Below are 12,302 nucleotides of genomic sequence, written 5' to 3' on the forward strand. Positions count from 1 at the left end.
TGGAATTTGAATTCAAATAAGAAACCTGGAATTAAAAAGTCTAATGATGACCATGAAATCATTGCCAATCATCATAAAATCTCATCTGGTTCACTAATGTCCTTTAGGGAAGGAAATCTGCTGTCCTTACCTAGTCTGGCCTACATGTGACTACAGACCCAGAGCAATGTGGTTGACTCTTAAATGCCCTCTGAACAAGGGCAATTAGGGATGGGTATTAAATGCTGGCCTAGCCAGTGATGCCCACATCCCATGGATAAATTAAAAAAAAACTATTGGGCACAATGATACCCCTCTGAATTTCAGCTAATCTTTAGTTTTTCATTTCCTTTAGAGAGGCACTTGTCATGGTGAAAGATGTTGAATATTTATTCTGATTTATCTTGAATATTTTTAGCGAGTGACAGACCAATTCTAATTCCATTGCAAGAATTACATATAATAGTCGTGTGATTCTGTAAACACTGTCGAAATACAGTGAATGAATGATCTGCTTTATTTGGATCCTGCTCTGCTTTTATTTGTCTATTTCTATCTCTTTCTAGACTACTTAAAGCTCTACAAACTATCTTAAGTGAATTTTCTGGGAAAATAACACTGATGCACATTCTTCTTACTAGATTGGGCTGATAAGTGGAAAGTAATATTCACGCCACACAAGTGCCAAGTAATGACAATCTCCAACAAGAGGGCATCTAATGACTTCCTCATAACATTCAACAGCATTACCATCACTGAATCCCCCATCTTCAACATCCTGGGGTTAGCATTGACCAGAAGCTTAACTGGACCTGCCACATAAGTACTATGGCTACAAGAGCAGGTCAAGGGCTGGGTATTCTACAATGAGTGACTCACCTTCTGACTCCCCAAAGCCTGTCCACCATCTACAAGCACAAGTCAGGAGTGTGATGAAATATTCTCCACTTGCCTGGATGAGTGCGGCTCAATCCAACAACACTCAAGAAGCTCAACAGCACCCGGGACAAAACAGAGCCTTCAACAGCACCTCTCAAACCCACTCCCTCGACTGCCTAGAGGACAAGGGCAGCAGACACATGGGCCCGAATTTTATGCTTCCCCCGCTGGTGGGTTTTTAGGCAATGGGGGGTTGGGGGGAGGGGTGGAAGGAGCGTGAAATTGAACATATGGGATTCCATCCGGGTTCCCACCAACCACACAGCAATTTTACGCTGGGGCGGGCAAGACTCGGGTGGGAAGCCCGCCCTTGCCCCAGTTGAGGTCCTTAAGCAGCGAACTATTGGCCACTTAAAGGCCGTTTCCCATCCAGCCTCAATTTTTAGGCTGTTGGGAAGATTGAAATTGCATGGGGGAAGGCCAAAGATCAACAAAGTTACACCTTGGGTGGAAAGGGACAGTTGGGTCCTGCCATCAGAAACCTCCTTCAGAAGTCGGGTGCACCCCCCTTAAGGTCTGGTGGCCTCTGGACATCCCTCCCCCGCCCCGCCTTCAGCATTCCCCCAAGACCCTGATCACCCTCTTCGTGCCTCCCCCAGGTGTTCCCTACCCTCCCACCCTGGGACCCCTTGAACTTACCTGGGCCTCTGATGCCTAGACTTAGTCTCAGGCTTCCTTCTGCATTTCTTCTTCTCCACTGCAGTGCTGTCGCCGCAGGGACTGGAGAGCTGCTGGCCAATCAGATTGGACAGCTGCTCTCTAAGGCGCTGCTTCCTCCTGAAGGACGGAAGTCTCACCTGCAGCTGCTTAATGCTCATTCAAACATGAAATGGCTGCGGGGCACTTGGAATTGACGACAGTGTGTTCCTGTCACAATAAGACCCAGCCCAAATTTCAGGCCACTATCACTTGCAAGTTCCCCTCCAAGCTGACAACATCTTGACTTAAAATACATCACTATTCCTTCACTGTTGCTGGCTTAAGATCGTGGAACTCCCTCCCTAACAGCTCTCTGGATGTACCTACATGACATGGTTCAGGAAAATGACTCACCGCCATCTTCTCAAGGGCAGTTAGAGATGGGAAATAAATGGTAGCCTCGCCCAGCAACATTCACATCCCATACATGAATTTAAAAATGCGCAAATCGGCCAGCACCTTGTGACAAAGAAGAGACACTCAGTGAGGTGCAAATAGTCACTAGCTTCTGGACAGTTTGTGCCACCCAAGTATTAACCTTACAGAAGTGACATCTCATACTTAATGTCCCAAGTGATTTTCATGAATATGCTGCATTTGCACATTAATTGTCCATTAAGTTTGCCACAAAATATTTTATTAAGTCTAATAATTAATAGAGTAAAAAAACTTTTAACATTGTTATAACTGTTAATGACTGATAATCAACCTCTTTGGTCCAGAAAGTGAACAATTAAAATTCCTACATGTTTTGAATTGTTGTTGGGGATTTAAAAACAGCAATTTTTGAATATAAAACGTTTTTTCTCTTTTCCTTCCTCTCTAATCCGATCTTTAATTTCTTCTATTTCTCTTTCTGCTGATTTAACATTGAGTTTATCCTCTTTAATTGGCCGTCCTTCTCAGTTCTTCCATTCTTCTATTTCGCAATCCTTTTACCTCAATGATGAAGGATACGGACAATTGTTCCTGTTCGTCACCCAGGTCCCAGGTGCCCTGATTCCCTTGCTGCTCCATTGTCAGCTCACACATTCAGCAACTTAAAGGGGAGATTTTTTGTGAGTTGAAGGGCGCAGGAAATAACAACAACTTATATGTAGTTAGTGCCTTTAATGTAGTAGCATGTCCCAAATCTCGCAAATTGGACATGCCGGGACATGCCCGGATGCAGATAACTCTGGCCCAAGGTAACCTGGTCAACATGATATTATAGCAGCAAAAAGATCTTCTGATGTCCTGTAGTCCTACTTCAATTTCACTAGTTTGACTACTTTTATTGGTCTTATTATAATCATTCAGTCTTCATGAAGTGTCCAGACTTGCTCGCATTACTCCAGGTGTGGTTTAACTTGGGCTATGTACAGTTGAAACATGACTTCTATCCCTTTGTTTTCTAGTCCTCCAGTGATAAGACCAGTTTTGATGAAAGGTCATTGACCTGAAACTTAACTCTGTTTCCCTCTCCGCAGATGCTGCCTGACCTGCTGAGCATTTCCAGCATTTTCTGTTTTAACAAAAAAAAAATGCTATATGTGACAAAGCTAGAAACGGAAAGATAGTCGGTGATCTGTGTTAGCGCTTTTAATGGGTGAGAACAGATGGCGAACTGTGAAGGCGGCAATGAATATTCTGACAAGCCCTTATTCACACGAACGTGTTTAACCCGTTAATTCCATTCACTTGAGAATCGGTTTCAAATCCTTTATCCCAGCTACAGTAAGTATGCTTGTGACCACAGCAAATGTTACTGATGCATAATGTTTCGGTGAACGTTCTGTACCAGTCATTTTGCAAGTGATTACTTTGGCTAAAATGGTGCAATGCACCTGCAGTTTTTGTTCTCACCAAGAGGTGGGAACAGTGAGCTAACTTCAGCTTTCTCACCTTTCCAAAATGAAGTTTAACAAAACTACAACGCAAAAGCTTTGCGTCCACTAACTAGGCTACCCGTGACTCAGGTGGTAGTACTCTCTGGGTCAAAGTTATGGGTTCAAGTCCCACTCCAGAGGCTTTGGCATAGAAATATAGGGAAGGTAATGTCTCAGAAGATCTGGCTCTTCAGCAAAGAGAGGGAAGAAATTAGGCATAAAAAATAGTCTCAAAAATTGGAACACAGTTAAGGCAAAACTAGCGTTGAGTAAAGTATTGTAACACGCAATGATGTCATGATTGATACAATCGTGAAAACTCTCTGCTGGTTGGAGTCATACCTAGCACAAAGGAAGATGGTTGTGGTTGTTGGAGGTCAATCATCTCAGCCCCTGCATCACTGCAGGAGTTCCTCAGGGCAGTGTCCTAGGTCCAAAGTTTGACTGCTTCATCAGTGACCTTTCTTCCATCATAAGGTCAGAAGTGGAGATGCTCGCTGATGATTGTGCAATGTTCAGCACCATTCGCGACTCCTCAGGTACTGAAGCAGTCCATGCCCATATGCATATTCCAGGCTTGGGCTGATCAGTGGCAAGTTACATTCATGCTACATACGTGCCAGGCAATGATCATCTCCAACAAGATAGAATCTAACCATCTCCCCTTGACATTCAATGGTATTGCCATTGCTGAGTCCATTATCAACATCCTGAGGGGTACCATTCACCAGGAACTGAAATGGACTAGCCATATAAATACTGTGGCTACAAAAGCAAGTTAGAGACTTGAAATTCTGCAACGGGTAACTCAACTCCTGACTCCCCAATGCCTGTCCTCCATCTACAAAGCACAAGTCAGGAGTATGATGGAATATTCTCCACTTAATTACCTGGATGAGTGCAGTTCCAACAGCACTCAAGAAGCCTGACACCATCCAGGACAGAGCAGCCTGCTTGATTGGCACCACATCCATCACCTTCAACATTCATTCCCTCCACCACTGATGCACAGTAGCAGCAGTGTGTGTACCATCTACAAGATGCACTGCAGCAAATCATCAAGGCTCCGTCGGCAGCATCTTCCAAACCCATGACCGCTACAACCAAGAAGGCCAAGGGCAGCAGATACCTGGGAACACCACCACCCGCAAGTTCCCCTCCAAGCCAGATAATACCCTGACTTGGAAATATTTCGCCGTTCCTTCACTGTCGTTGGGTCAAAATCCTGGAACTCCCTTCCTAACAGCACTGTGGGTGTACCTACACCACATGGACTGCAGCGGTTCAAGAAGGCAGCTCACCACCACCTTCTCAAGGGCAACTAGGGATGGGCAATAAATGCTGGCCCAACCAGCGAAGCCCACATCCCATGAATGAATCAAGAAAAACCTTTCCACAGGACAATGAAAAGAAAATATGGGTTCTGTCTTTAAGGATTGTTTTAATTGTTTAGTTTGGTCTAGGCTTGTGGGATTGAAGAGGATATCTTACTTAATGCACAGCTTACCACAGCAACTTTATCCCAGTATCTATCCATACAACTTTATGAATTGTATTTATAGCAATCATGTGCAAGCACACAGTCCTTCACACTTGCAAGTTAAACTATGGCCCTGTGTCTCCACATACAGAAGCAGCTGCTTCCTCACAAAGATTTAACTGTTAACTGAAGGCAATTTTAAACCAATTACTGTCGTGAAAAAGTAAAAGCTCATACGATTGGCCATCCACAAACTCCGACTCTTAAATATGTTTCTCACCTGCACACAAGTAAGGCCTGTGAAATGGAGGTGATGCTAACTGAAAATGAAGGAATCATTTTCCGGTTTGCTGAAGTAATTACAAATATTATGATCTGCCAAGTGTACGCAATAACATTCACTCTACAAGGCAAACAACCTCTCTTTGCTTGATAAAATGAGTTTTTCCAGGTATTTCTGTTTCTCTCTTTGCTTGAATTTAGCTTCAGTCTTGTGGTCATAGCCTCCAGTATTGTACGATAGGCCAGGTAATGTGCAACTTCATTGAAAGCACAAAGCAGGGAACTGTAAGCAAAGTAACATCAGCAGTGTAAGCCTCCTCACAGCTCACAGCAAGTTATTTATGACTGTGTTTTGATAATAAAAAGATGTTTTGGATAGGTGGAAGTTTATGTTACTCCCTGTTTACATTTGACATTTTGCGCAGTAGAAGGTTTCCATCTACTCACTAGCCCTTGTTTTATATTTCACTTGATTTCCAAATTAAGAAATTTCTATCAACATAAAAAAATGACCGATGGAATTGCAGGGAAATTGTTCACAAGTCAGTCATTTTTATTTAAGGAAGGGTTTAACCTTTTATTTCTCTTACCCATTTGGTTCAGTAATGTCCTTTAGGGAAGGTAATCTGCCATACTTACCTGGTCTGGCCTACGTGTGACTCCAGACCCACAGCAATGTGGTTGACTCTTAAAAAAAAATGCTCTCAGAACAAGGGCAATTAGGGATGGGCAATAAATGCTGGCCTAGCTAGCAACACCCACATCCCACAAATGTATTAAAAAAACCCTGATTCTCCTGTCTCATAGACTAGTTAATATTTCTAAAGACTTCGAGATGGGAATTCCATGCAGATTCAGCCTATCATCTGCCATACTTTTGGTGGAAGATTTGGAAAACTACTAATATAAATTTCAGATGTTTTTATCTATATTGTTTTGCTTGTACATTTACCTTCCTTCTTCTTAAAACATTGACCCTAGCTGGGACATAGTTCCATAGCTAATGGCAGTCCCGGCATATATTTCCCAATTCTTCATCTGGGCAGCGAGGCAGTCAGTATCAATAGGCTATTCAACTGCATCACAGCCAAACTCAGCTAGTGCCTTACAAATGCAAATTTTCCATCAAAAATCAATTCTACAACAATTAGGAATGATAATCCTGGCTAATATTTCTCTGTCTAGCTTAGGGAACTGAAGCCAATTGCAGAGCCCTTGGCTAAGATTAGCTTACGGACTTAGAGTCAAACCTGCAATGTTCGGGTCTGTATGGCTTGGTGCTTCAGGGGTGTTCCTTGTGCGATGATGTTACATCAGTTGTCATGGACAATTTTAAGTTGTTACCTTTTTTTCTCCTGTGATCATTTATATCTGTATGTGAGCTTGCATATGTTCTTGCCCTTGGAGTGAGTGAGTTGGTTTTAAATTACCCAGCAGCCAGCCTTTTGTATTTAAAAAGGGAAAAAAGTTTAGTTTATTTTTCACACGCTTGCACTTAAAGTTACTAAAGAAACTGCGTACCACTCACTCTTCCACTCGTGTCACACAAGTGCCAGGCAATGACCATCTCCAACAAGAGACAATCAAACCAACAATCATTTTCTGGTTTGCTGATGTCATTACAAATATTATGAACTGCCAAGGGTATGCAATAACATTCACTCTACAAGGCAAACAACCTCTCTTTGCTTGAATTTAGCTTCAGTCTTGTGGTCATAGCCTCCAGTATTGTACGATACGCCAGGTAATGTGCAACTTCTTTGAAAACACAAAGCAGAGAACTGTAAGCAAAGTAACATCAGCAGTGTAAGCGTCCTCACAGCTCACAGCAAGTTATTTATGACTGTGTTTTGATAATAAAAAGATGTTTTGGATAGGTGGAAGTTTATGTTACTCACTGTTTACATTTGACATTTTGTGCAGTAGAAGGTTTCCATCTACTTATATTTCACTTGATTTCCAAATTAAGAAATTTCTATCAACATTCAATGGCATTACCATCGCTGAATCCCCCCACCATCAACATCCTAGGGGTTAGCATTGACCAGAAACTGAACTGGACTAGCCACATAAATTTGTGGCTACCAGAGCAGGTCAGAAGCTAGGATTCCTGCAGTGAATAACTCACCTCCTGATTCCCCAAAGCCTGTCCGCCATCTGCAAGGCAGAAGTCAGGAGTGTGATGGAATACTCTCTACTTGCCTGGATGAGTGAAGCTCCAACAACACTCAAGAAGCTTGACACCATCCAGGACTAAACAGCTCACTTGATTAGCACCCCTCCAACAAACATTCACTCCCTCCGCCACCGACGAACAGTGGCAGCAGTGTGTACCATCTACAAGATGCAATGCAGAAACTCACCAAGATTCTTTAGATAGCACCTTCCAAACTCATGGCCGCTACCATCTAGAAGGGCAAGGGCAGCACATACATGGGAACACCACCACCTGGAAGTTCCTCTCCAAGTCACTCACCATCCTGACTTGTAAATATATCGCCGTTTCTTCACTGTCGCTGGGGCAAAATCCTGGAACTCCCTCCCTAACAGCATTGTGGGTGTACCTACACCACATTCACTGCAGCGGTTCAAGAAGGCAGCTCACCACCACCTTCTCAAAGGCCATCAGGAATGGTCAATAAACGTTGGCCTAGTCAGTGATGCTTGCATCCTGTAAATGAATATTTAAAAAAAGACCCTCTCTCTCTCACATGCACCAAAACCAGGTACAGAGGAATTCTACCTTCACCTCTTTAGCATTCAGCTTTTGTGGTCATGTCTGGCTTAAGGCTGTGATGAGGTCTGAAGCTGAGTGATCCAGGGCAGAATTGGAAATGTACGTGAGTTTATATTGTATGAGGCTGATGTTGAATAGGCAAAAAAGTTGTAACCAGTCACGCTATTTTGTTTGAAATGTTGGTGCATCACACTTTTAAACTCTTAAGCAGTTTGGTTTGTTTAAATGAATTTAAAAATGTTCATTGAAATGGTTAATTTTCAAGCATCATTTTGATATTAGTGTTGTGTTGCAATGACCTTTCTTTCAGGTATTTCATGAGTCTTTGAATACAAACAAAAAATACATTATTTATATAACACATATGGAACATTCAGTTGTGGTTTACAGGCAGCATTTATCACTGTCAGATCCATAGCTTTCAAGGTGATTACACAATGTATGTTGTTTAAATATAGCACGGAGCAGTTCAGTTGTGAATCAGGGAAAATAAACCATAGTGCAAGACTGGCCAGTAGTATTCTCATGCAGCGTGGTGTTCATGACTTCTGTGGCTCAAAAGAACCTAAAGTTTATTTTATCATAATCCTCTTTCTAGTCATTCTGTGGTTCCTCACCTTTCCGAATTTTCACCCTAACAAGGTCTGAATTATAATCTTTTTGAGAGAACTTACAACAGAACTAGTGAAAAATATCACTGCTATTATCAACACCTTTTTTTCATGTTGTAACCAGCTAATTGCTAGTTTGCGTTCAGACCTGTAGACTTCCTTTAGAAAAAAGGCAACTACACCCAATTATCCGTCAACAACTGCTGACCGATTCAAACAAATAAAGTTTGATTTTTTTTTTAAAACAAGAGAAGAAAAATCAGCGAATCATCTAACAGAGTATTAAATGATGATAACTACTAATTGTTCATATTTTAAAGGTTTTGTGGGAATTACCAAACACGGTTATGCAAACACAAGCAGGCCTTTCACTCTCTCACAAAAGCAAAATTCTGCGAATGCTGGAAAACCTGAAATAAAAATGCAACATTTTGGAAATATTCAGCAGGGGGGGAGTTCTCGCTCATGTTCTGGCCAATATTGATGCCGTGGCCAATTATCTGGCCAATGTCACATTGCTGTCTATGGAAACTTGCAGTGCACAAACTGGCTGTCACACTTCCCATGTTAGAACAGTTTCTACAGTTCAAAAGTTCTTCATTAGTTTAAAGCACTTTGTAGGGGTGGGGGGGGGGCGGTGGTGGTGGGATATCCTGCGGTTGTGAAAGGTATTATGTAAATGTTAAGTGCTTTCTCTTCTTTCAATGTGGATTTTTTGTCATCGCCATCAAAATAACATATATGCAAAATATATACAGTGTCCTCACGATGTGCCCTAAGTGCTAAATGTTCACATGTCTACAGCAAGATAGTTGGAAAACAGGGGAGATGGTGGCGTGGCGTACTGTCAGGGAACCAGTAATCCAGAGGGGGAGGTGAATGCTCTGCGTACACTGGTTTGAATCTCACCACGGCAGCTGGTGGAATTTGAATTCAGTTAGTAAAATCTGGAATGTAAAGCTACTTTCTGTTAATAGTGACCATGAAACTATCACTGGTTGTCGTAAAAATTCAGTGGGTTAACTAATGTCCTTTTAGGGAAGGAACCTTTACCTGGCCTGGCCGACATGTGACTTCGGATCCACAGCAATGTGGTTGACTCTTAACTGCCCTCTGAAATGGCCGAGCAAGCCACTCAGTTCAAGGGCAATTAGGGACGGGTAACAAATGCTGGCCTTGTCAGTGACACCCACATCCTGTGAAAGAGTAAATTTAAAAAACTTGTCAGTAGGTACCAATCACTATAAGTATTTTTGTTATTAATGGTTTTAGAAGTCAATTTTACATTGAGCTTCAGCATTAACCACTTCCAGACCAAGGATGCAATAGCGGCATAACTTTCTGACTGATGCTACTGATGGGCAAAGTGGTCCTCAGATTAATACTGTCCTTTCACCTGTAAACTCTGACTCGAATCCAATTCAGGCTGCTTGGATGCAAGTGTCATCTCTATCAATTATAAGAATAAGAATGAAAAGATTTTGGACTTTGTTTCTAGCAGGCACAAAGGCAAAGCTTTCTCTCATTATCAATTGCAATAAATTGTGAATCTCATTCAATAAAGCCCACAAGCATGGTCGTTGTGGGGAATGGAGATATTTCGCTGGTGCAGCAGAGGGCGCTCTTCTAAAGCTGGAGGAGTTGACAGGGATATGCCTGGGAATGCTAACACAGAGAAAGGGAGTAAGGGATTTGTCCCCAGCACTGTCATTTTGTACCTTGAGGAACACAAAACCTCTGCAAAAACCTAAATTTGAAAAGCTGGATTTGTGTAAGTGCCAGATTTGTCCTGACACTGAAAACAGAACGTCGGATTAGAGGAAATAGATATACAATTTGTAAGGATGCTCTTGCATTATTCAGGATGTATCTGTAATCCAAATTTAACTGCAAATTATTTTCTGACATTTTGTGTTCATTGACAGTATTTATTGCCCATCCCTAAGAGGCTTGTTAGTTCATTTCAGTCAGCAATTAAAAGTCATATTGTTATGAATCATATACAGGCCAGACCAAATAATGCCAACAGATTTATTTCCCTAAAGGTCATTAGTGAACCAAATGGGTTTTTGTGACAGTCTGTTAGTTACATGGTCACAATTAACTGATACTAGCTTTTTATTCCAAATTAATTTAGTAACTGAATTTAAATTACTCAGCTCCCCTGATGGGATTTGAACTTCTATCTCCAGATCATCAGGCTGGGCCTCTGAGTTATTAAGCCATATGTACGACCTTGCTGTGTGCTAATTGGCGTCCACATTGTGACAGTGACTACACTTTGAAAGCATTTCATTGGTTGTAAAGTGCTGTGTTAAATCCTGAGGTCATGAAAGGCACCATATAAATAGCTCCAGCAAAATACCGCAGAAGCTGGAAATCTGAAACAAAAGCAGAAAATGCTGTAAATACTCAACTGGGCAGACAGCACTTGCATCAATTGTGGCTCGGGTGGTAGCACTCCTGCCTCTGAGTTGCAAGGTTCTGGGCGTAAGAACCACCCCAGGGCCTGAACACAAAGATTAAGGTTGACACTCTAGTGCAATACTGAGGGAATACTGCACTGTTGGGGATGCTGTCTTTTGGATGACTGAGGGCCCCATCTGCCCACACAGGTGGACATGAAAGGTCCAGTGGCATGATTTTGAAGAAGAGCCCGGGAGTTATCCTCAGTGTCCTGGTTAACATTTATCCCTCAATCAACATCAGAGTAGGCTCCAGAGGCCAAATGGCCGACTCCTGCTTCTGTTTCTAATGTTCTTATCACACAAAAAAACCCCCAGAATTAATGGTCATTATCACACTGCTGATTGTGGGAGCTTGCTGTGTGCAAATTGGCTGCCCTGTGTCCTACATTCAACAGTGACTATGCTTCAGTTGGCTGCAAAGCGCTTTGAGACGTCTGGCCGTTGTGAAAAGTGCTATGTAAATGCAAGTCATTCTCCCGCCCCCCCTCGCCCTTTACCGCCGAGGGAGAAACAGATTTAACATTTCAGCCGGATGACTTTTTATGCGAATTGATGAAAGATGATTGACCTGTTTTGTTTTTTCTCCACAGATGCTGCCTGGCCAGCTGTGCAGTTACAGCGTTTTCTACTTTCGCATAAAGAAGCAATTCGCCCTTTGACATGTTAAAAGCAATCACTCCTTTCGACTTCTCGTTGTCTAACCCGTGCCGGGGAATCCAGATTTGCCCAAGAGTTTTAGGTACTTCGCCCTCTCTGAGTGATGTTCTCTGGGTTAAGAGTTGGTGTGTAACGTATGCAGTGGACTCTTGTTTTTATTTCAACAGCAAGTCGTCCTTTTACTGTTGAAGCCAATGTACCCTTTAGACTTCTCCTTGTTGCACTAGTGGTGCTAGTGAACCCGGGCTTACCCGATGGCTTTGTGAGCTCCGCCAGTCAAGCGCTGGCGCACAGTGAGCGCAGCAGGGGTGCACAATGAGCGGAGTGGCACTGCTGGAGGATCTACCTGCCCTCTCCCTCCCTCTCTCTCTCTCCCTCCCTCCCTCCCTCTGCATGTTGTCACTGTTGCTTTGTCGCTTCTCTCCCCATGTCCCTCCCCTCCCGTTCACGTGGCCCAGGCAAATCACTTTCCTAGTCAAACGTGAAACAAAAGCCCTTTTTCTCTCCTCCTCCCTTTCCACTTGTGGGTAAGACCGAGCCGAAGCCGAGGTGGGGCGGGGGGGGGGGGGACCGCCAAAGGGA

Source organism: Cetorhinus maximus, chromosome 7 (assembly GCF_964194155.1).
Source record: "Cetorhinus maximus chromosome 7, sCetMax3.hap1.1, whole genome shotgun sequence".
Taxonomy (NCBI): domain Eukaryota; kingdom Metazoa; phylum Chordata; class Chondrichthyes; order Lamniformes; family Cetorhinidae; genus Cetorhinus; species Cetorhinus maximus.